The sequence below is a fragment of the Argopecten irradians genome, chromosome 3, assembly GCF_041381155.1.
Source record: "Argopecten irradians isolate NY chromosome 3, Ai_NY, whole genome shotgun sequence".
NCBI lineage: Eukaryota > Metazoa > Mollusca > Bivalvia > Pectinida > Pectinidae > Argopecten > Argopecten irradians.
The window spans coordinates 47,107,571-47,134,234 of NC_091136.1; the positions used below are offsets into that span (position 1 = coordinate 47,107,571).

The 26,664-nt window shown below is 35.8% G+C and overlaps 1 protein-coding gene across 8 annotated transcripts in view; it reads right to left on the minus strand.

Annotated features, from left to right (window-relative positions):
- Positions 1-26,664, minus strand: part of LOC138318836 (nuclear receptor corepressor 2-like) — a 166,388-nt gene that overhangs the window by 98,592 nt on the left and 41,132 nt on the right. Inside the window, exons 1-2 of one of the 8 annotated variants that reach the window (XR_011207924.1) lie at positions 20,745-20,903; positions 15,878-16,088 (exon numbers count right to left, since the gene is read on the minus strand). The exons of 4 other annotated variants lie outside the window; for them this stretch is intronic. The gene's annotated coding sequence lies outside the window, so the exon portion shown is untranslated. Of the gene's footprint in view, positions 1-15,877; positions 16,089-20,744; positions 21,730-26,664 lie in introns of those variants that run through there. 3 more of the 8 variants (XM_069261562.1, XM_069261564.1, XM_069261565.1) reach the window with 3 other exon arrangements.

The following is a 26,664-nucleotide window of genomic DNA, read 5'->3' on the forward strand; positions in this document are numbered from 1 at the left end:
AACGGGCTCCAAGACAACTCTGACAATCTCTATGGAGGAATGTTTGAAGAAAGTGGTTGAGCTCGTCAACACCAAGCTCAATGTGCCCCTCCAGCCCCACGACATAGACATAGCGCACAGACTGGGGAAATTCGATAATGCCAGGAAAAGAAGCATCATAGTGAAGTTCACTCACAGGCGCAAGAAACATGAAATAACCAGGTCCAGGCGGAAACTGAATAACTATTTTCGAAGACCTTACAAAAACTAATCAGCAGAGATTGAAAGACGCATTTAAGGTAGACTGTGTACAGAAATCATATAGTGTTGATGGCAAACTTTTCGTAATCCTAAAGAATGGAAAAAAGAGACGGCTGTTTCCTGACACAAAACTAACTAATCAGATTCTGGAAAACGATGCGAACTTTAATTACAGGAGAATTTGATGGATATTGAGGTGACTGGTCGACCGTGACTTGGCTTTAAATGCCCTGTTGACCATATATACATGTACGAGTTCGTTTCAAAAGTGGTATTCTATTCAATACGTTTCTAACAACGATTTCTATTTATTTAAGTTTTGGTGTGTGTGAAAATGGAATAGTGAGTTGTTTTTTCCCATTCTTCTTGGATGGATACCAAATTCTTTTTTTCGAAAGGTGAGTTTGTTTGTTGTATTATTTTACCTCTCTCTAATGACATTTACATACACAATTTGTACCTGTATGTACCTATGAGGTGCATTTTTTAGGTCATCTGACCCGAAGGGTCAGGATGACCTATTGTCATCATGCACCGTCCGTCGTCGTGCGCCGTGCGCCGTGCGCCGTGCGCCGTCCGCCGTCCGCCGTGCGCCGTCCGCCGTGCGCCGTGCGCCGTGCGTAAACTTTTTATTCAAACGACTTCTTCTCAAGAACCAGAAGGCCCAGGGTACTCATATTTGGCGTGTAGGTTGCTGGGATGGAGGGCTACCAAGTTTGTTCAAATGAATGACCTTGACCTTCATTCAAGGTCACAGGGGTCAAAAAGGCTAAAAATTTTAAACAACTTCTTCTCAAGAACCAGAAGGCCCAGGGTACTGATATTTGCCCTGTAGGATGCTGGGATGAAGGGCTACCAAGTTTGTTCAAATAAATGACCTTGACCTTCATTCAAGGTCACGAGGGTCAAATAGGCTAAAATCCTTTAAACAACTTCTTGTGAATAACTAAGAGGCCTAGAGACCTGATATTAGGCCTGTGGCATGCTGGGTTGAAGGGCTACCAAGTTTGTTCAAATAAATGACCTTGACCTTCATTCAAGGTCACGAGGGTCAAATAGGCTAAAATCTTTAAACAACTTCTTCTCAAGAACCAGAAGGCCCAGGGTACTGATATTTGCCCTGTAGGATGCTGGGATGAAGGGCTACCAAGTTTGTTCAAATAAATAACCTTGACCTTCATTCAAGGTCACGAGGGTCAAAAAGGCTAAAATCTTTTAACAACTTCTTCTCAAGAACCAGAAGGCCCAGGGTACTGATATTTGCCCTGTAGGATGCTGGGATGAAGGGCTACCAAGTTTGTTCAAATAAATGACCTTGACCTTCATTCAAGGTCACGAGGGTCAAAAAGGCTAAAATCTTTAAACAACTTCTTCTCAAGAACCAGAAGGCCCAGGGTACTGATATTGGGACTGTGACATGCTTGGATGAAGGGCTACCAAGTTTGTTCAAAAGAATGACCTTAACCTTCATTCAAGGTCACGGGGGTCAAAAAGGTTAAAAAATTTAAACGACTTCTTCTCAAGAACCAGAAGGCCCAGGGTACTGATATTTGGCCTGTAGGATGCTGGGATGAAGGGCTACCAAGTTAGTTCAAATAAATGACCTTGACCTTCATTCAAGGTCACAGGGGTCAAATAGGCTAAAATCATTTAAACAAATTCTTGTGAATAACTATGAGGCCTAGAGACCTGATATTAGGCCTGTGGCATGCTGGGATGAAGGGCTACCAAGTTTGTCCAAATGAATGACCTTGATCTTCATTCAAGGTCACAGGGGTCAAATAGGCTAAAATCTTTAAATGAATTCTTCTTAAGAACCAGAGGCCTAGAGACCTGATATTAGGCCTGTGGCATGCTGGGATGAAGGGCTACCAAGTTTGTTCAAATAAATGACCTTGACCTTCATTCAAGGTCACAGGGGTCAAATAGGCTAAAATCCTTTAAATAACTTCTTGTGAATAACTAAGAGGCCTAGAGACCTGATATTAGGCCTGTGGCATGCTGGGATGAAGGGCTACAAAGTTTGTTCAAATAAATGACCTTGACCTTCATTCAAGGTCACGAGGGTCAAATAGGCTAAAATCTTTAAACAACTTCTTCTCAAGAACCAGAAGGCCCAGGGTACTGATATTTGGCCTGTGACATGCTTGGATGAAGGGCTACCAAGTTTGTTCAAATGAATGACCTTGACCTTCAATCAAGGTCACAGGGGTCAAAAAGGCTAAAATCTTTAAACAACTTCTTCTCAAGAACCAGAAGGCCCAGGGTACTGATATTTGCCCTGTAGGATGCTGGGATGAAGGGCTACCAAGTTTGTTCAAATAAATGACCTTGACCTTCATTCAAGGTCACACTGGTCAAATAGGCTAAAATCCTTTAAATAACTTCTTGTGAATAACTAAGAGGCCTAGAGACCTGATATTTGGCCTGTGGCATGCTGGGATGAAGGGCTACCAAGTTTGTTCAAATAAATGACATTGACCTTCATTCAAGGTCACGAGGGTCAAATAGGCTAAAATCTTTAAACAACTTCTTGTGAATAACTAGGAGGCCTAGAGACCTGATATTAGGCCTGTGGCATGCTGGAATGAAGGGCTACCAAGTTTGTTCAAATAAATGACATTGACCTTCATTCAAGGTCACGAGGGTCAAATAGGCTAAAATCTTTAAACAACTTCTTCTCAAGAACCAGAAGGCCCAGGGTACTGATATTTGCCCTGTAGGATGCTGGGATGAAGGGCTACCAAGTTTGTTCAAATAAATAACCTTGACCTTCATTCAAGGTCACGAGGGTCAAAAAGGCTAAAATCTTTTAACAACTTCTTCTCAAGAACCAGAAGGCCCAGGGTACTGATATTTGCCCTGTAGGATGCTGGGATGAAGGGCTACCAAGTTTGTTCAAATAAATGACCTTGACCTTCATTCAAGGTCACGAGGGTCAAATAGGCTAAAATCTTTAAACAACTTCTTCTCAAGAACCAGAAGGCCCAGGGTACTGATATTTGCCCTGTAGGATGCTGGGATGAAGGGCTACCAAGTTTGTTCAAATAAATGACCTTGACCTTCATTCAAGGTCACGAGGGTCAAAAAGGCTAAAATCTTTAAACAACTTCTTCTCAAGAACCAGAAGGCCCAGGGTACTGATATTTGCCCTGTAGGATGCTGGGATGAAGGGCTACCAAGTTTGTTCAAATAAATGACCTTGACCTTCATTCAAGGTCACGAGGGTCAAAAAGGCTAAAATCTTTAAACAACTTCTTCTCAAGAACCAGAAGGCCCAGGGTACTGATATTGGGACTGTGACATGCTTGGATGAAGGGCTACCAAGTTTGTTCAAAAGAATGACCTTAACCTTCATTCAAGGTCACGGGGGTCAAAAAGGCTAAAAAATTTAAACGACTTCTTCTCAAGAACCAGAAGGCCCAGGGTACTGATATTTGGCCTGTAGGATGCTGGGATGAAGGGCTACCAAGTTAGTTCAAATAAATGACCTTGACCTTCATTCAAGGTCACAGGGGTCAAATAGGCTAAAATCATTTAAACAAATTCTTGTGAATAACTATGAGGCCTAGAGACCTGATATTAGGCCTGTGGCATGCTGGGATGAAGGGCTACCAAGTTTGTCCAAATGAATGACCTTGATCTTCATTCAAGGTCACAGGGGTCAAATAGGCTAAAATCTTTAAATGAATTCTTCTTAAGAACCAGAGGCCTAGAGACCTGATATTAGGCCTGTGGCATGCTGGGATGAAGGGCTACCAAGTTTGTTCAAATAAATGACCTTGACCTTCATTCAAGGTCACAGGGGTCAAATAGGCTAAAATCCTTTAAATAACTTCTTGTGAATAACTAAGAGGCCTAGAGACCTGATATTAGGCCTGTGGCATGCTGGGATGAAGGGCTACAAAGTTTGTTCAAATAAATGACCTTGACCTTCATTCAAGGTCTCGAGGGTCAAATAGGCTAAAATCTTTAAACAACTTCTTCTCAAGAACCAGAAGGCCCAGGGTACTGATATTGGGCCTGTGACATGCTTGGATGAAGGGCTACCAAGTTTGTTCAAATGAATGACCTTGACCTTCAATCAAGGTCACAGGGGTCAAAAAGGCTTAAATCTTTAAACAACTTCTTCTCAAGAACCAGAAGGCCCAGGGTACTGATATTTGCCCTGTAGGATGCTGGGATGAAGGGCTACCAAGTTTGTTCAAATAAATGACCTTGACCTTCATTCAAGGTCACACTGGTCAAATAGGCTAAAATCCTTTAAATAACTTCTTGTGAATAACTAAGAGGCCTAGAGACCTGATATTTGGCCTGTGGCATGCTGGGATGAAGGGCTACCAAGTTTGTTCAAATAAATGACATTGACCTTCATTCAAGGTCACGAGGGTCAAATAGGCTAAAATCTTTAAACAACTTCTTGTGAATAACTAGGAGGCCTAGAGACCTGATATTAGGCCTGTGGCATGCTGGAATGAAGGGCTACCAAGTTTGTTCAAATAAATGACATTGACCTTCATTCAAGGTCACGAGGGTCAAATAGGCTAAAATCTTTAAACAACTTCTTCTCAAGAACCAGAAGGCCCAGGGTACTGATATTTGCCCTGTAGGATGCTGGGATGAAGGGCTACCAAGTTTGTTCAAATAAATAACCTTGACCTTCATTCAAGGTCACGAGGGTCAAAAAGGCTAAAATCTTTTAACAACTTCTTCTCAAGAACCAGAAGGCCCAGGGTACTGATATTTGCCCTGTAGGATGCTGGGATGAAAGGCTACCAAGTTTGTTCAAATAAATGACCTTGACCTTCATTCAAGGTCACGAGGGTCAAAAAGGCTAAAATCTTTAAACAACTTCTTCTCAAGAACCAGAAGGCCCAGGGTACTGATATTGGGACTGTGACATGCTTGGATGAAGGGCTACCAAGTTTGTTCAAATGAATGACCTTAACCTTCATTCAAGGTCACGGGGGTCAAAAAGGCTAAAAAATTTAAACGACTTCTTCTCAAGAACCAGAAGGCCCAGGGTACTGATATTTGGCCTGTAGGATGCTGGGATGAAGGGCTACCAAGTTAGTTCAAATAAATGACCTTGACCTTCATTCAAGGTCACAGGGGTCAAATAGGCTAAAATCATTTAAACAAATTCTTGTGAATAACTATGAGGCCTAGAGACCTGATATTAGGCCTGTGGCATGCTGGGATGAAGGGCTACCAAGTTTGTCCAAATGAATGACCTTGATCTTCATTCAAGGTCACAGGGGTCAAATAGGCTAAAATCTTTAAATGAATTCTTCTTAAGAACCAGAAGGCCCAGGGTACTGATATTGGGCATGTAGCATGCTGGGATGAAGGACTACCAAGTTTGTTCAAATGTATTACCTTGACCTTCAATCAAGGTCACAGTGGTCAAATAGGCTAAAATCTTTAAACGATTATGTTGTATTGTACTAATAGTCAGATGACCGTTAAGGCCCATGGGCCTCTTGTTTTATTAAAGTAAGCTAACAGTAGTGTATTTTTTTTTAAATGATGCTCATATAACGTTTGTTTCTACAATAGTGATTTTATTTTCATATACTACAAATTTAGAGTACGTTGTATTTGCAAATTTCAATGTTTTCCACCCTTCTTTCCCCTCCGTCTTCTGTTACTTGATTTATCATATTTATTCGTCCTCTTCTATGCCTAGAAATGTTCTATGCCTACATTATAGCTATATCGCACGAACGGCAACTCTGCCTTACTTTAACGTCCTTAGCAATTTAGGATACGGACCGTCGTCCGCTCCATATTCGATTAAATTAGTGCTCTGATCCTAGTCATTTATACGTTTGTCTTCAATACGTTAGTGTACATTTTCAAGCATACGTTTGACTATGACTCATACTATTTAGTCAAGCGCTTCCGGCGATGATGGAGTCTCGATGATATGTTTGTTTTGTTCTAGGGTCCATCTACAGTGAGTCGTGGTCTAATGCCTATTGACCAATGGATAAGATTTTAAAATCTGCTTTTCCTTTCTGTCCTTCTTTATCTTTCCGGGGAGATTCAAGCTTCTTAACTTACTATCTTTTCCCACATGTAACATGAGTAGCGTAAACATATTTTCGGCCAACTGTCAGGGTCTTGGCGACAAAGTTAAAAGAACAGATGTTTTCTCATACCTTCGAGATAAAAAAACATCACATATTGATTCTGTCTACAGGACACACATTTCACGGATGATTTATCTGATATTATTAGAAACGAATGGGATTTTGATTGTTTTTTTTTCAGTTCTTTTTCTTCAAAATCACGGGGTAGAAGAAACTTCCGGTTCCGGTATCGGTACATGTAGCTACGCGACGATTAGAGGAGGAGAGAAAATCGTAAAATTTTAGAGGTTTGGGGTAAAAACCCTAAACAAAAAGATATATGCGTGTTTATAACAGTTAATAACACCAGAGGATTAAATTTAAACAAAGTGACACACTCTGGAAGAGACCGAACAGGTCGGGCTGAAGATGTCAACAGCGGCAAGGACAAAGAAAGATGGCGGCGGCGTCCCTAGCGACAAGCCAATATCAACCAGAGGGAGGCGTGCGGACTCAAAATCGGGATCGAAAACGAACCTAATTGATGTATCTCCAAGTGGTAGTTTATTCCAAACAAAATTTAACGAGTTGGGCAGCGAGGAAGAGGATGAACATTGGAGATGCAAAGATTGTAAGAAGATATTTTAGGACGAAAACGCCAAAATGTTAGAATGTGAAAGATGTAGGTCACATTTTTGTATAAAATGTCTCGGTAAAAGAGACGCAGAATATAAACTTCTTCAGGAATCAGATTATATGTGGTTCTGCATAAACTGCAGATTAATTGTACAGAAATGTATAGTCACGGACATGAAAATAGAAACAAGATGTAAGGAGATCATGGATCAGTTTGAAAGCCGGATATCAACACTAGAGGAATCAATGACAACAAAATGTGATGAGGCAGCAGTCCGCAGAATAATAAATGAAGAGAAATCTCGAAATCAAGACGAATGGAGTCAAGTCGTCAAAGCCTAGTCAAAAACACCAACACCTAAGCCTGAAATCACTAACGACATCATGTCGGAAATAAATGAAAGAAAATCTAGGGAGCGCAATATAGTCATATATGGAATTCCTGAGTGTGATTCCAGCTCAAAGGACCTAAGAATATCCCACGATACGGACAAAGTGAAATCAATCCTACACCAATGCGATGTCAGGAGCGAAAGTATAGAGGAGCTTGTTGCGAAGATTGGGGAAATACGTGAAGGATACCTCACAGGAAACTGAGCAACAGGCAAAACCCAGACCCCTGCTGGTATTATCACTGTAAAGCGTAGAACAGAAAAAGTCTCTGTTCAAAAATATCAAAAATCTAGGAGAAGATGGTTACGAGAACATAAAGATCAGTAATGATCTCACAAAGGCTGAAAGAGAGCAAGAAAATAAACTATGGAAAGAAGCTTTACAGAAAAGAAAATCGCACCCATCGGGGGAATTTACCTTCAAAGTTCGGGACCCACCATGGACCAGAAAAGTAATGAAAATCAAAGTAAGGCAAGACTAAATTGCAAGAGGAAATTGGATAGTAAACAAAACACTGCCACATTCTCCAAACTTACATGCTTATATACTAATGCAGATCAGATGAAAAATAAACTTTCTGAATTAGCTCTGAGAATAAACAGCGATAATCCCGACATAATTGGAATTACAGAGGTTAAACCGAAAACTAGATCACTAAATATGAAGCCACATGAATTTTCCATTGAGGGCAACACCAACTACAACATGTTTGATAAAAACATTGATAATAACGTAGGGAGGGCCATGATTCTCTACATACACAAAATGCTTTCGGCACGAGAGGTGGAAATAGAAACAGATTTCCAGGAGAACATATTTGTAGAAATTTCTCTAAACAAAAACGAAAAGATATTAATCGGATTGATATACAGGTCGGATAGTGGAACGGATGAGAACAACGAAAAATTAACAAAACTGATCAACGAAGTATCAAATAAAACCTACACCAACCTAGTAATGATGGGTGACTTCAACTACCCTAAAATAAACTGGGAAACGTGGAACACTATGAGTGACAGCACAGAATCTCAGGAGTATAGATTTCTTAATTGTTTACAGGACAACTTCTTATGGAAAAAATCACTAGACCTACAAGATGGAAAGGGAATGATAAACCTCATGTATTAGATTCTTATAACTAACAAGGAAAGCACAATATCATCAATAGAATACCAGAGTCCTCTGGGGAAGAGTGATCATAGCGTAATTCTTACCAGCATCGAATGTAATACAACGGTTACTTGTAGAAATATAAGCAAAAAGCAGTACTCGAAGGCAAACTACGAGGAAATTAACAAACAAATTAGAGACACAAACTGGAACGAGGCAATGGAGGAGCAAAACGAAATCAACGATAATTGGCAAAATTTCAAGAAAATCATTCAGAATATCATTGAAAAACATGTACCAACAAGAACTTTTTAAAACTAGCAAGAAAAAAAAACACCAGTTTCCAGTAAATGAAAGTACTGTCAAAAAAATAAAATTTAAACATCAACTCCCAAGAAAAGTAGTAGAAACATCTGACCCTGAAGTAAAGAAACAATATAACAAAATAAGAAATCACGTTAAGTCGGAGACAAGGAAGCTACGCAAGGAATTCGAACATTCATTGGCAGCAAGATCTAAACATAACCCTAAACTAATATGGAAATATATAAACTCGAAATCAAAATCAAAGCAGGAAATAATAGAGTTATATGAAAATCCTGAAGATAACAAATCTAGAATGGTTACATCGGATAAGGAAAAAGCAGGCATACTAGCAGAATTCTTCCAAAGTGTATTCGTTCAAGAAGAAAATGGAGACATACCAAAATTAGCACCTAAAAGAATCAACGAAAGCATGAAGACACTTGCGATAACCAGTGAAATGATAACCAAGGTACTTAAAAACCTGAATCCCAACAAGTCACCAGGCCTCGATGAAATGCACCCAGAATTCCTAAAGAAGACTGCCCAGAGTATATCAATTCCATTGGTACAAATCTTCAACCAAACTTTGCGTGAGGGCATTATCCCTGAAGACTGGAAGCTTGCCCGAGTATGTGCCATACATAAAAAAGGAGATAATAAGGTAGCAGGAAACTACAGGCCAGTTAGCCTTACATCCGTTATATGTAAGGTTATGGAAACTATTGTCCGCGAGCACATCAATAACTTTATGCGTTCAAATGAACTGTTTTCATCGAGACAATATGGATTTATATGATCGGGTCAATCTACTCACTGTAGCTATTGGAGGTGCTAGATAAATGGACGGCAGCTATGGATAATGGACATGTAATTGATTGTATATAAATGGACTATCAAAAGGCTTTTGATACAGTGCCACACAGAAGATTAATGAGTAAAATAAGATCATATAACATTTCGGACCAAATCATCAACTGGATATCAAGTTTTTTAGAAGGGAGAAAACAACAAGTAACAATAAACTCCACAAAATCTGAATGGAAAGAGGTTACATCGGGTATCCCACAAGGGTCAGTCTTGGGACCATTATTATTTGTAATATTCGTAAACGATCTACCAGACATTGTAAAATCTGATATGTATCTTTTTGCTGATGATACAAAAAATTTGAGAATAATTAAAAATATTGAAGACAAATCAATATTACAAGATGATCTGAATACTATGGGAAGTTGGAGCGCCAAATGGTTATTGAAGATGCACCCAGAGAAATGTAAATATATGTCAGTTGGTCGAAACACAAAACAAAGAAATGGAACAGAAGCTACCTATCATTTACTTGGAAAGGAGTTACAACTCACAGAAAAAGAAAAAAGATATTGGAGTAATCATTGAAAAAGTAAATAAAGCAAACCACATTTTTTTCGACTTTTAAGGAGAACATTTCACTTCATGAACCACAAAACTTTCCTTCCATTACATAAAAGCTGAGTAAGAACACATCTTGATTATGCAAGCTCTGTGTGGTCACCAACTAGAATAAAAGATATCGATAAAATTGAATCAGCACAGAGAAGAGCCACGAAAAGTCTACCAGACATGAAAGAACTACCATATCAAGAAAGACTGCAGAAGCTAAAACTACCTACTTTAACATATAGAAGGATTAGAGGAGACATGATTGAACTTTTTAAAATAACAAACAATATTTATGACAAGGAGTCTTGTAAATTCTTAAAACTTTGGAAAGATGTAGGATACAGACGGGGTAGTCGAGGTCACACCAAAATGATCTTCCCACAACAGTTTAAGACCAACAAAAGAGGAAACAGCTTTTCGATCCGAACAGTTAAATAGTGGAATAGTCTAACAGAAGAAATTGTAACAGCTCCAAACATAAACACTTTTAAAAACAGACTTGATCGATTCTTTACTTAACATGATATTATTTATAACTATAGGGCAACCATGCCATAACCGGAAAATGAACTGTAATGTACATTTGTATTTAACTTTTATCATTAATTTGAGTCCAGTGTAGATGAACATCATGTGTTCTGTATTGGAAAACTACTATATTATTATTATATTATTATTATAGTAATTATTTGAATAATAATTTTGAGAGTAAGGTCCAAAAAGAAAAGAGAAATTTAAATGGCAATTTTCTTGCGATAGACATAGATATCGAAGGCCAAAGAACGACACTTATAACACTTTACGGTCCTAATCGCGATAGTCCCATTTTTTTTTAATTTGATCACAGACACAATAGACGATTTCGGAAATCAGAGCGTAATTATTTGTGGCGATTTAACATTGTTTTAGACCCTGAAAAAGACTATGATAACTATCGAAACATAAATAATAATGCAGCTAGAGATGAAATTTTAGAAATAATTGAAAGTAAAGGCCTTGTTGATATTTACAGGAATAAACATCCAGATATTAGAAGGTTCACTTTGCGTAAAAGAAATTCCAAAAAACAAGCTAGATTAGACTTTTTCCTCATTTCAGAAAACCTAGTATCTTCAATAACAAAGTCATATATTGAACCTGGTTATAGAACTGATCACTCTGCCCCTATGATATCTATGAAGTTTAACAATTTTAAGAAAGGAAAAGGCCTATGGAAATTCAATAATTCTCTTTTATATGATAAAGATTATTCCAGAATAGTAGAAAACGTTATTGAGAATGTTAAAAAAACAGTATTGTCTTTCAGTATACAATTTAAACTCGCTTTCTCTTATTTCTGATAACTTAATACAATTTGTAATTGATGATCAGTTATTTTTAGAGACTCTGTTGATGGAAATCAGAGGAAAGATCATTTCATATTCATCTTATAAGAAAAAGCAGCAAACTCTTAAAGAAAATGAACTCAAGAAAACTATAGAACTCATGGAAAATAGTTTAAATAGTAATAGTGAAGAATTAGAAGTCAAAATGAGAGAACTAGAAGCAATACTTTTAACAAAAACTAAAGGAAGTATTATTCGATCTAGGGCTAAATGGTTACAAGAAGGTGAGAAACCTACTTCTTATTTCTTTCACCTAGAAAACCGCAATTTTATTTCAAAAGTAATTCCAAATCTTCAAAAACATGATACTATTATAACGGAACAGGAAGAAATTTTAAAAGAAATACACACATTTTATAAAGATTTGTACAGCTTCAGAGAAGTTACAAATATTAATCTTGATGAATATCTTCGAGGTTGTAATGTTCCTAAATTAGTTGAATCTGAAGCTAATAGTATAGAAGGTCTTATAACACTAGCAGAAGCAGGTAATGTACTTAAAAAATGAAAAAACAATAAAAGTCCGATGGTTTTACGGCAGAATTTTTCAAGTTTTTTTGGAAACATCTTCAGCAATTTTTAATCAGATCTATAAATTTTGGATTCTCAGTTGGGCAGCTTTCCATAACCCAACGACAGGGCATTATTACATGTATCCCTAAGGGAAATAAACCACGTAATCTAATAAAAAATTGGAGACTCATATCCCTTCTAAACATCACATATAAATAGCTTCTGGAGTAATTTCTCAAAGAATTAGATCAGTTTTAGATAAGTTAATAAGTAATGACCAAACAGGCTTTTTATCAGACCGTTACATTGGGGAAAATGTCCGTACTTTATATGATGTGATGCATTATGCTGAAGATAAAAATATTCCAGGGATGTTACTATCAATTGATTTTGAAAAAGCCTTTGATTCTGTATCATGGATTTATATTGAGAAGGTCTTGAACTATTTTAATTTTGGGAATGAAATAAAAGCATGGATAAAAATATTACACAGCAATGTAAGTTCCTCTATAAATCAAGGTGGTAATATTTCGGCCCCAATCTCCATCCAACGCGGTTGTCGTCAAGGCGATCCAATCGCTTCTTACATTTTTATTCTTTGTGTTGAAGTTCTTGCAGCAACACTTAGAACCAATATAGATATTAAGGGTATTTCAATAGAAAACAAACTCAATTTCTCAATTTACAGTATGCTGATGATACTGGTCTGGTGCCAGATGGCTCTGAGACTTCCTTAAAGAAATCTATATGTGAATTAAATAAATTTTCTGAGATATCTGGGCTTAATATTAATGCTGACAAAACATGTCATTTGGCTAGGTAGTAAAAAAACAGTGATGAAACTGTCTTGCCAGATGCAAATTAAAATGGGGTAGAAATAAGTTTACATTTTTAGGCATTGATTTTTCAGTTGACTTAACAGAAATACCTAGGCTGAATTTTGATAAGAAATTAGTAAAACTCAAAGCTCTGATTACATCATGGAAAAGGCGGAATCTCACACCTATTGGAAAAATTAACTTTATTAAATCACTCCTTATCTCCCAGTTTAATTATCTTTTTATCACCCTGCCAAACCCGTCCGAAAAATATATTGTCCACCTTAACTCTACTATTTTTAGCTTTCTCTGGGACGACAAACCTCATAAGATAAAAAAAGATGTTTCTATTCAAGACTATCTAGATAGGAGATTAAAGATGATTGATGTTCAAGCCTTTATAGAATCTTTGAAACTTAGCTGGGTACGGAGGCTACTTAATTAATCAGGAAAATGGACCGCATTACTGAACTCCATGGTAGATCTGAAAAAATTACAAAATTGTGGAACTGGTTTTATTTCTATTTGTATATCTAACTGTTCAAACAAATTCTGGAAAGTTGTTTTTCGAGCTTGAGTGAAAATGAATGATTCCAAAATGTTTAAGAAGAAATTGTTCGATCAAAACTCAATATTGAGAACCCCTTTATGGTACAACAGAGACCTATTAATTGGCAAAAAAGTCATTTTTTTTTACAAAAATTGGTTTAATGCTGGCATATTTACATTTAATGACCTAATTAAAGACCCCAGTAATCTCACATTTTATTCTCTTGATGAGTTTCAGAACATATATAACATTAACACAAATTTTCTCCATTATAATATTATAATGGACTGTTATCAGCTATCCGATGGTTCCTTGAGATATCAAATTCGCTGTTACCATTTCAGCGAACAGTTCAACCATCTATTCCCCTGCTTTTTGAAAAAAAAATTCAGAAATAGAAAAGGCTCAAAAGATTTTTTACAAATGTCTTATTACACTAGCCACTGTACCAACTGGAATAACGAAGCGGGGACAGCAATTTCACTATGACACAGATAAATGGGAAAAAATATACAGAATTCCTTTTTTAGTCTCCCATAGCACAGGGACCTGGCACGATTTTTTAAAACTAACAGTATACATATATATATATTATAGTATCAAGGGTATGAACTCGGCGGTCGAGAAAAACGGACCTATTTTTTAAAAACCGTGATTATTTTAATAAATGGGTTTTATACAACATTGACGGATATCTTACCTTAAAGAGAAATAATTTATCTTTCCATTAAGTGCTTAATGAACAAAATTGGCCAAGTATTGACGAAGTTATGGCTTGATGAATCGGGAAATTTACGACAAATATGCTAGGTAGACATTTCCCTGTCCGGTCGAAATGTCGTCTCGGCTCTAATGGGTACCTCAAAAACCAAGCCAAAATCACAAAATCTACGCTTGTGGTGGTAGACAGTACCTATAACTGTGTTCATCCACAATCTCCTTTGGAGGTGTCATGACCCGTGCTTTGTAGAAACTCCATTTAAACATCGTGTAGCTCTCTTACTTTAACCGTCACCGCCATGTTCATTTTTCTCTCGGAACGATTCTCGACTTTACATATTGTGACTGCATTATGCAAATTATGTAGTGTTGTGCTTATGAGTAAACTCGAGAAGCGTTCCGAAGAACAAATGAACATGGCGGTGACGGTTAAAGAAGGGAGCTACACGATGTTTAAATGGAGTTTCTACAAAGCACGGGTCATGACACTTCCAAAGGAGATTGTGGATGAACACAGTTATAGGTACTGTTTACCACCACAAGCGTAGATTTTGTGAATTTGGCTTGGTTTTTGAGGTACCCATTAGAGCCGAGACGACATTTCGACCGGACAGGGAAATGTCTACCTAGCATATTTGTAAATTTCCCGATTCATCAAGCCAGAACGTCGTCAATACTTGGCCAATTTTGTTCATCAAGCACTTAATGGAAAGATAAATTATTTCTCTTTAAGGTAAGATATCCGTCAATGTTGTATAAAACCCATTTATTAAAATAATCACGATTTAAAAAAAAAATAGGTCCGTTTTTTCTCGACCGCCGAGTTCATACACTTGATACTATAATATATATATATATGTATACTGTTAGTTTAAAAAAATCGTGCCAGGTCCCTGTGTCCCATAGTACAAAGTTATAGTGGTTCCAACTTAGAATAATTCACCATATATTAGTCAAAAATAATTTCATATTCAAAGCCAAGCTAGCTACAAGCCCTTTATGTACATTTTGTAACAACAAAACAGAAACGATAGTCCATTGCCTATGGGAATGCAGCTCAAGGAAAAAATCTGAACCAATCACAGGCCAGCACAAAATTCCTTTGAAGACTACAGAGAGAGTGACGCCCACTTAGTCAACCACAATGTACCGTTGTACGGTTCTTTTGATGTACATCAAAAGATTAAATTACCTGTTCTGTTGCCTACAGTTTTACTATGAAATAAGCTAGGGGTGTAAAAATCGTAAGTGAACGGAGCCCCTGGAGTAATGAGGATGAGCCGAACCTAGCCATCATGGGAAATTCCAAACTTGTTCCTTTAGGTGGTGCCGTATCAAATCGGAATCCGCAAAATGCGACAACTGTACGTATTAAACATATTGTTGTTTGCTTCTAAAAATGACGGTCTTAAAAAAAAAAAAAAAAAAAACGCCAACCTGTACTTGACTAATAATTTATATCATATCTGTTCCTCGCCATCCTATGATTGTCCGGGTAAGATATGGCTTAAAGCTGTTTTGTTAAAACATTTTCAAATAAATTACTTAATGTAGTCCCTCTCATCTAGCCCATGGGAATAGATAATTTACAAATGTAGTTTCAAACAATACTGTCTTAATGGACATAGTCAAACAATACAGAACGTAAGAGGGTGAGATTGTGGAATTATCTGTATTAACAACAATAAGTTAGTGTCAGCGATATATCCTTACCTTCATATTGGTTTCAGTATTAACGCCTTTTTCCATCAACGTTGTGCGATGGAGTAATTCTATCCACCATATAAACGTATTTAGACTCAGGTGTCCCCACAACCTGAAGAGTTCATGGGATACAACATCATCCACCTAGCCCGATGTGTATGTTCAAGTATATTTTCTGCCTGTCATTGCCTGTCGCTGGCTAATGTAACTCCTTTTTAACCTGTGAAGCGATTTAAAGGAAATTACACATGTATAAACTAATTAATGTACATGGCTTAGCAATAATGTCATCATTTTTTTCCATTACTGGTTTGATACATTTACTTCCATGCACCCCAATCCTGTGCTGTTAAATATACCCGGGTTGTTTTTGTACGACATAACGAAGTTCCCGATATGTGACGAAAACTAGAAATTCATTGAGAAAATACACTGTTTCTATTGGCGACATGGCATCAATTTCTCAAAGCTTCTCACTATATTTTTTGCTTCATGCTCACCACCTGATTTTCATTTTCGATTTTAATTTAAATAAACACTATTGATGTCACAAGGACCGCTTTTCCTTCTGGATCACCTGACTCTCTCCTTCTCGTTAAACATTTTTGTAGCCATCTTACAAATCTGTTGATAGAAGTCTGCATTTTAAATTAATTCTATATTTGGTTATGATATCGGTATATTCAATCAGGTTGATAAAAATATTTAAACAAAACATTTTTGAATCATTGGTTTATCGTAGGAAAATAACTCACGCGATCGAGGGAAATAAATGAAAATTGTGATTGCACATAAACTGGTAAGTTTGTTTTAAGTTGCCAAATAAACATATTCTTTTGATACAGTATTGCATATTATAAAATATTTTTAGTCTTCATGTTACGTCACAAAAAATATGGAGGTGTCAGTGAATAATAGAAAACACGTGTACTAACATGCAGAATATCTAGATGGATGATTAGTTTTAAAATTTGGAAAACCCGCCAGCTTTAATGGAGTCATCGTGACTGGTAAGATCGACAACAAAATGTCTTAACTGTAAAGTGGTGTGCAGAAAATCTGGTCAACGGATCACAAGATAATATGCTGTATCATTTTTTGTTTGAATTGATCTAAACATAATTCATTGCCATACGATGCAATCGAATTTCTCAATTAAAGTTTACATGTTATCAAATAATATAGCATTTACATTATTTGAGAGCGTGCTTTAGATAAGTTAAACAACTGCTGCAAGATTCCAAGGTATATAACGAAATATTGCGAACCATGAACTTGTGCCAAATTTTCAAACTCGATACAAACTGTCTCACTTTAAACTCCGGGGTTAGCTCGCTTCATTGTTTGAATGCAGAGATTTGCACAGGAAACATATCATGGTGACAAATCTTTGCGCATGAGTATGGTATACAATAGATTAAAGTACACATGACAAAGTTTTTGATAAAATAATACGTTCAGTGATGTATAATAAAAGAGACGATTTTATCATTCATCATTATATTTTTTTATTAAGGATATATTTATACAAGCGTATGTGGGGTATTTATTGTCTCTTAACAGTAAGTACACTCAAGCTAATTAATATCCAGTATTTATAAATGGCTAAACATGGAGGTCATTGTCTTACTGTGAGGCACGCACTGATGACAGGCCCATAGCTAGATAACATCTGTACATTATGGGTAGTGGTATGTTGAGAACTTCTAATATGATTTATATAATTAGAATGAGGGTTTTATTGGAGAGAATACATACATAAAATGAATATATAGATGATGGTAGTTAGTTAACGGTGTGGGTTTGCCAAAATACAAACCGTAATCATTTTAAACTTTTATCACCAGTCGATTTTAACATTTACAAGATTGTGTGTTTTATTTTACTGTAAGACAATATTACATTATTTACTTTGCTATAACCAGCTACGTACATTTATATTGCCCCTTTCAAAGCAAGTTTTGGAAGATTTACTCTCGTTTCATTTGGAATTTGCAAGGTACAACGTTTGAATAGAAATTAGGAAGCCATTAATTCGTGAAGATATAAACATTCTTCAATTCTCTTTAATTGCGACATTCATGAAAACAAATCGTATGCGAAAGTAAGTTGGTTTATGGTACATGGAATATACAGAAAAAATATGACATTACTATTTAAATTACCCATTGGAGTATCGGCGATATATCCTAACCTTCATATTAGGTTTAGTATTCACGGCTTTTCCCCATCAAAATTGTTGTGCGATGTAGTAATTCTGTCCTACATAAAAACGTATTTAGACTCAGATGTCCCCGTGACCTGAAGAGTTCATGGGAAACAAGATCATCCCCAACCCGATGAGTTCAGGATTATGACCAGTGATAAAAATTAGGGTTATCTATAGCCAATAGTGACATACGATAATTGATACACATATATCAAGTTTTCACTTCATGGCATGTATTTACTACTTATCTCATATTTATTAAACTTTGTTATTTTATAACACGATAATGATAAGTACACACTTGAATTTTTGATGAAACTATGGAGGTTTTTTCTCCTTTTTGCGTAAGGGTATGCTGTCAGCGAGTTTTGATTTTAAAAGTAATTGCATAAAAACTGTAGGGATTAATCAGATTATCATTAATAAGGTAATTCTGCAAGGAACAATCCGTTTATCACTTATTAAGTCCGCAGACATTCTTTTCTTTTCCTTCCCTTTACAATGACATTGAAGCTATGATATGCTTTAAGTGAGGTTTATCAATTGAACGAGATGCGGAAATTCTAACACAATCAACAACTTAGTATGGTGACTAATATAGAATGATTAGTTTGCTAGCTTTTAATAAGACGACAGTAGGACTGTGTTAACTGTAGTTACGGTAAACCTCCGGTTAATTCGAACCGCCGGATAGTTCGAACAAGCATTTTTTTCCGGGAAAACGGTAATGTTTTAGCTAGTGATAGTTCGAACACTGACTTTTTATAATCGATCCTATTTCGGATAGTTCGAGCACGTCAAATTATGAACGTAAAAGTAAGAATTTTGTCGGCAAATTGGCAAATGGGGTCCCCAAAAATGACGATATGTTTTGCATATTGCAACAAAAATGTTTGGAATAAAGATTGTATAAATGATCATTATAATGACCAAACGACAGATAAGGAATTAACATAAACATTTTAAGTCACAAATAAATGAAATGCCGGTATATCGTACACAAAAAAGCAAGGCCAAATATTTAATCTTAGGCCCCGACAATGTAAATTTGAACTCGCTGTACCTGATGGAAACACATGAAGATATCGCCAATGTTTGTTAAGTCCAATCTAGATACAGATATCAGTTGAAGTCGTCATTAAAATATGCATTCAGTCTATCTTTAGTTAGCCGATCAAGGAGTTAAATTACCTGTAAAGTTACGAGGTGTCACAGCGAGCATCAAAAGCCAGTCGTTGGGTCACAGCAAGTGGGTGTGATTATAATTACCTAATTTTACGAACTTAATTTAAACAAATATTTTCAACAGCATTTTCGTAAATGCAACTGGACTTTCTTTAACTAAAATAGATACATAAATAAATCAACGTTTGTTACGAAATATAACAAAGAACTGACTAGTTTTTTGTGGTTTGAATAAAGTTTCTATCTCAGTTAGCGGGTCACGTCGATTTCTTCATTCTAGGCAGCGATCGTGAACAGTGCTGTTTTGAGGCCTTGTCCACGTGTACATATGCATGCGGCAGTAGTCCGCTAAACCTGCCTATATTATTTATTTTTTTAATTTTTTTTTTTGGCCTAATATATATTAGGCAAAAAAAAGGCCTAACAATATAGGCAGGTTTAGCGGACTAATGCGGCAATCGCTCCACAATTAATTATAAAATCACAAATTAAAGTAAACTCATGTTTACGAGAAAATGATTGAATATTATCTTTGAGGTAAATCAGCAATCTATATACGTTTCCTATCATAAAGGAGGTGGTGCATATGACGGCTAAGTCGGCCAACGTTTTCACCGGTTGCATGTTTTTGTCAAAAGAACAATTTCTTCGATTTTGTGAAAGAACTATTTTTCCATTTTTTTCCCAATTTTTTGTGGATTGATGTTTTACAAAACATCATTAGATGCTACGTTTTGTAGCAAGATTTTTTAAAGAACGAATTTGTAGTTGCTATTTGTGATATGCATCCAATTCGATCGCGGTAAAATATTTTGTTTTTACGTCACACTATACATGTATATTATGTAACAGGAAAGGAGAAAATATAGTGGGCAGACCGGGATGCGAACCAGGGACCTCCGAAAACCAGCCAAATGCTTCATGGTCCGGCGATAATACTATCGCACATAAGTTACTCAGACAATAATATAAGACTCTTTCATATGTGGATATGAAGGATAGGGATATTCTACCCGAGGGTCACAAAATGTAGTAAAACCCGAGGCTTGCCGAGGGTTTTGCAACATTTTGTGATCCTGCGGGTAGAATATCCCTATCCTTCATATCCACATATGAAAGAGTATTTTTCTTTCATACCTCGAGGTTTTATTGCAATTTTACAACTATGATATCCCGCCATTTTGAAATAAATTCGAAGAAATCCACGACTGAAAGTCAATTTTTCATACATAAAAAATTACATGATATTTTCAACACGAATTCCGTTGTTTGCATCTTTTATATTAAAACCAATCAAGTTTGTGAAAAAAATCTTCAAATTTTACAGAGGAAATAGAAATTTTGTTGACGCCGTGACGTCACGAGGCTTTATTGCATGGGTAGCCATGCAATACAGCCTTAGGCGACATGAGTGTATTGCCCTAGATTAGCCAGTATTACACCCTTAAGGTATGAAAGAAATGTTAGTATCTCTATCGTTACCTTCATAGTGTTGTTGTTCCAGCTGTCTCACTTTTATATACAAATATTGTATCTGAATCCCTGCGTAGATAAGACGGGCACTTAGTAACTCGCCATTTTCAAACACGCAGCTAGTTATGAATTATATATCTAAGTCACAAAATGTAGTGCATTGTGGGTTTTTAAAGACATGAAAGAACATGTATCTAGACCTGACATACGTTTTAGTATAAAAGATAAGTAATGCTGGTATTTGTTATGTCTGGTATACATTGTCGATATGCATGCAAGCGAGTGATTGAGTGAGTAGGACAACAACGTTAACGGTATAGGATTTGAACTGTTAACATACCAAGATACTAGGATTTTTAAGGATAATGCAATGTCTTAGTTTTAAGAAATTAGTTTTAATGAGAGGTATGTTACGACGTAAATTGATAAATGGGAAATTTCGGTAGGTCTTAAAATTATTGGCTGTCAGTTCATTACAAAAATCCTGCAAGGAATAATCTCTCTATCTCCTTTAAAGTCCGCAGATTTTTCTTTTCTTCTCGTTTCTTATTTTTTTTTTTAACATTGACGTTGAAGCTGAGCAGATGACATATTTTAAGTCCGGTGTAGTGGTCAAATTCTAACACAATCAACAACTTAGTAAGCTGATCAATATTATAGAACGGTTAGCTTGCTAGCTTTTAATCAGACGACAATGGGACTGTGTTAACTGTAGTTACACCATAAAGGAGGCGGTGCATATGACGGCTAAGTCGGCCAACGCGTAGTTTTCACCGGTTGCATGGTTTTTGTCAAAAGAACAATCTCCCCGATTATGTGAGAGTTATATGGTAAAGGAACACAGCATGGAATTGATCGTAACCAATATACAAAATTAGGACTGGTTGGGACTAGTTTTGACCGACTGCTAATACACGTAATAAATAAATCAACATTTAAATATCATCTATATAAAGTGGAACTGCATTAAGTTATTAACGTTTTAAATAACCATTGCACCGTACACAGACCAATTATAAGGGACATGTGTAAATACGTGATTTAAATATCTTTTATAATAATCTGAAGTACTAGTAACTTTTATCGGTCAAGGTAACGTCCAATCTTGTTGCTATCAATAAAACAACAAACTATCAATATTAACCAGAACACCACACCTCGTTTTATAAAATTGCTGATAGAAAAACATCTAGTAAGTACTAGATAAAGTTACCTGTAGCTTCAGAACACGTTTTAAAAGTAGGCATAATACAAGAAATACTATAATATCAGCAATCCAACATTATTTTACAGTAAAGGCTTCATCCCGCTTTCAATCTAGTGACATTTTGCATCTCTGTAAATCATTTTAGTGCAAATGAAACTTAGTTAATGAAAACTTCGTATGCATCTTGACTAACAATAGGTCATTCTGTGGATGTGTAATTTGTCATATCTTTTGATCAAAACGTATCACTAGATTGATGGAGGGGGCTGAAACCTAAACCCCTAATATAGGCCAAAACATCTTAACTAAATATATCATTACAAAATGTGTCGTAACATATACTGATAAATCACAAACATGTTTTATTAATCAATAGCCTTTAAATCGAAGATCAATATCAAGCTTTGTATTAAGTAAAGGAAGGCAACGCAAATAATCACATTACAAGGTCAATGATAACCATAAGATATTTAGCATGAAAGCAATCTACCGCAGTTTGGAGTGTTTATATTCTTCACCAATAGTTTCCTACTTTGGTAGCAAATCTGTGCTGCAAATTCGAAACACCCATGAGACAGTTGCTAGGTAATGACCGTATGTCGGAGGTTTTTTTCCCTGGATGCACGGGCTTTCCTGTCACTCCATACATAAGTTTCCCTTGTTGCTAATATAAAACGTCAAATCAAACCAATCTAAACCAAATGCTCACAGACACAAACATATCATTTACATGTTTTACATGTTTCACATTCCCCAAAATTTTCCTGTCGTTCAATATTTTTCATATTTGATTTATGAAGTAAATATGTTGTTATGCATCTTCTGTCAAAGTTTCGAAGAAATTGAACCATCCATTTTTTCTAAATAAATATTCAAATTTGCCATTTTTGAGTAGATTCTGCACATGATAAAACAGCATTAGTCTGTACTAAATCTGCCCTGTAAATGAAAATAATTAACAAAATGTTCTACGATATATATATTGTTTAATTGATGTGATATATATCAATCCTTTTTTGAAGAAAATGCTTTACTTCTCGTCATAATTAATTTCTAGTGATCATTTTTGGAGGAAATTAGGTAAAAAAGACGCAAGTAAATTACCTAAAATATTCTCACCAAAATGAAAATAAATCAAAATTGTGAAGTTCAATTTTTATAGAAAAATAACAGACTAAAAAGTGACAAAGTTGCTTTTAATCAGTCAATTTTCAAGAAAATTGAACCACAATTTGTCAAGATAGAGCATTTTTAGCACCAAAAAACCTTCATTTTTCATTGAAAAAGACGGGATTCACAATAGAGTTATCTCCCCTAATATGTATACTTTTTATACAATCACTGCAGAATTTTCTGTTACAATATAGCCTAGATGTCAATACTTTTAGTTTTAAAATCATTAACAATGTTTAATTAATATATATTTACCAGAAAATAGCAATTTAAGATTGATAGGATTATTTGTGTTGTTATTTTTCAAACTAATAAAATAATTTATTCATAAATTCGAACTTCAGAAAAGGGGGTATTAATCAAATCGCGGTCATTCAAATGCTTGAAGAGCTTGGGGCACTGTCATAACTCAAGCGTCTGTATGAAAAAATCCTGATCTATCTCCCTTACCACGAGACTACATTCTTACTACACAATTTGTCATCATTGATATCAAACATTAAAATGTACCTAAAGGGGCTGCGGTGGCATATGGTTTAGATGTCCCGACAAATTACCATAAGCATTCCATCTCTGGGTCGCTTGTTCAAAACTCATGTGGACAGTTGCCATGTACTGACCGCAGGTCGGTGGTGTTTATCCGGCTATTCTGGCTTTCCTAAGCCTGGCTGTTGAAAGGTCAAACCAAGCCAAATAACATTCGCGTCAGATAAACGCAAACTATTTTATACATAATTAAAACCTACTTTATTAAAAATAAAATTACTGTAATAATCAAGTTTATTCTTACGTTATGAAAATGAGAAAAAAATACTCTGTAAACAATGGGTTTCTTTTAAAACTAATATCACTTCAGAGTAAGACTCAATGCTGTAATCGAGTGTTTTCGAAGCAAAAAGATGAAAAGACGAAAAATAAAACACGAACAGATGAAATTGAAGCACACTAATTAGCGTCGTCAATTTTCGTCTTTTCGCCTTCAAACATCTCGTCTTTTCGCCCCAAAAAGACAAAAAATAACAAACATTAAATCTCGTCTTGGTAAAACACCTTACGATGTGTGATAATGGCCAAATTAAAATTTGCCTCGTAGATCACCCCAAGCGCACGGCAGCCATTACGTACGGTACTGCCGAGATCCCGAATTTCGTCATTTTTCAGAGTCACAAAATTATGTATTCTGGTTAACTTTTTCGTCAGAAATTTTGGAATTTAGTTTATGACATTCAAATGAGTCATTTTATAGTTACTTTTTATCATATTTTAAAACAAAACTTCGAGTATTTTAGGATTCTCGAAGCCGTGCGCAATATGTGTCCTGGTCGGCATTTATAGTAATTACTATCTACCTATATTAATATATCTAAATGTAGTCTATCTAACATGTATTCAAATTATTTAAAAGTAATATCACCTCAATATGAACTTCACATAACGGCACATGGAATAAAAATGGCTAAAAATTAAAAAGTAAACTCATGAAATTGAACGATTTCACTATTTTATTTTTCGAGATATCGGCAGCCATACTGTACGTGTACGTGCGTACATGTACATGTACACATACATCTTTATTTATGTGTAACAGTGGTTTATACCATTCATTAAAAATAATATATACATGGGAAATAACGAAATATATATATTTTACAAGTACTTATTGAGATATGTGTTGGTAATTACGTATAAATAGTATTAATTTCCCAATTATTGGCTGTTACCCGAGGTGATCTACCAGCGAAGCCATGCACGAGCGGCCGTGGTCTAGAGCTGGCCAGGTGGTTTACATTTCGTTATATTTACATTAATTAGTGTTATGAACAGATTTTTCGTGTATAAAAGAAATATGATACATTGAAATCAATTATCTATTCATAACTTTTTCACAATATGGATTTCTACGTGTGAACAAAAAGCGGGTACGTGTGACGGCCCGGCACCGCTTCGCAAGCTGGCTTCAACACTAAATCTACACAAATATAAATGTCTGTAACCTCTGAAACAATAAGAAGCTATTTAAAAAATCAGAATTTGCAAGTATGAAAGTGTATACTTTTGCCAGCGTATCGATTGTGTAGCAGGGATGTACATATCTGTTATTGTTTTTATTAGTCGCCATACTGTGTTTGTACCTTTGAGGACCCGGATGTAAACTTTCTGTGACGTCACGCCATCTTTTCTGAAATCTCCTATTCCTCGCCATCCTATGATTGTCCGGGTAGGATATGGATTAAAGCTGTTTTGTTTTAAAACATTTTCAAATAATTTACTTAAAGCGAATAGTCGAGCAAAGAAGGGCTAAAATCGGTAAAAATGGTGTTAATATATCCAGTATAATTTCTTATGAAATAGAAAAATAAAATCTCCCATCAAAATCGCTCTGTATGCGAAGAAATTAATATATATTATAGGAATCCTAATAATCCTCCCGACCGGCTATCAGTGCAGTTCAATCTTAACGCATGCGCAACATCCACCACTCTCCGTAGTAAACAAAACATGGCTACCGTAGTTTTGAACCAAAAGGTTTCCGCCAAAACAACCAACTGACTCCCCTAAAATGCGAAAGGAAAGGCAATGGAGCAGCGACAATCCCAACATATGACTCGGTAAACATTACGACGCATGGAGAGTGTTAATACAACTTTTTCGAGCACGCGGCTCCGGACCGCTACTGTACCTACATGTACCTAACGTTAGGCCTACAACCCGGTACTCCCTGCTCAGCTGATAGTGAGCGAGTCTTCGTATTTTGATCATTATGTAATTAGTCCCTAGCAGTATTTTTTCATTAATGAGTTGTCACATATGGTCACATGTTTCATATCTGTTCCCCAATCGAGTAAAATGTAACCCTTGGGTAAATAGCGGTTCTTTCATGGGGCCTCTTTAGTGGTAATGCCCTGTATATTTATAAAATGTACCGTTGTAATGCATGTACAGTTAGAATGTAACCGCTAGTGCATTATCAAGCTAAGATTTGTTTCAATCAATCTATATTATGCTACCGGTCAATTCATACAGTTCTGTTGTATATCTTTATAGATTTTTAATTTGTAAATTATTGTTCTGTATATGTTCTGGTAGTGGTATACACAAACATATACATATGTACATGTAGGTTTTAGCTTGTTCTTTAGATATATTTTGGAGGACACATACAGTATTATTTCTGGTCATAATAATAAATAGTGTTTGTATATTTATTACAACTGTACCTGGTTCATGTGTATATGACAAACTTTACAGATTTGAAATGTACTGCAGCCATGTATCATTTATAATTATTCTGAATTTTTGTTGGAACTATAGATAATGAATTTTGTATCTTTTTTGGAACAATATTTGATTCTATTAAATGCATCAGTGACACATTCACAACTTATAAAAGGTTTTCTCTAAAATAAAAAAACACCTGTAGAATGAACCTACGTTTATTCATTTATAAATATTTGAAATTGATTATTTCAATTTTTGTCATATTCAACAGATATAAAAAAAAAATGTTGGTTCTTTTTTTCAGGCACCATGCATGCATAGTGACATGAA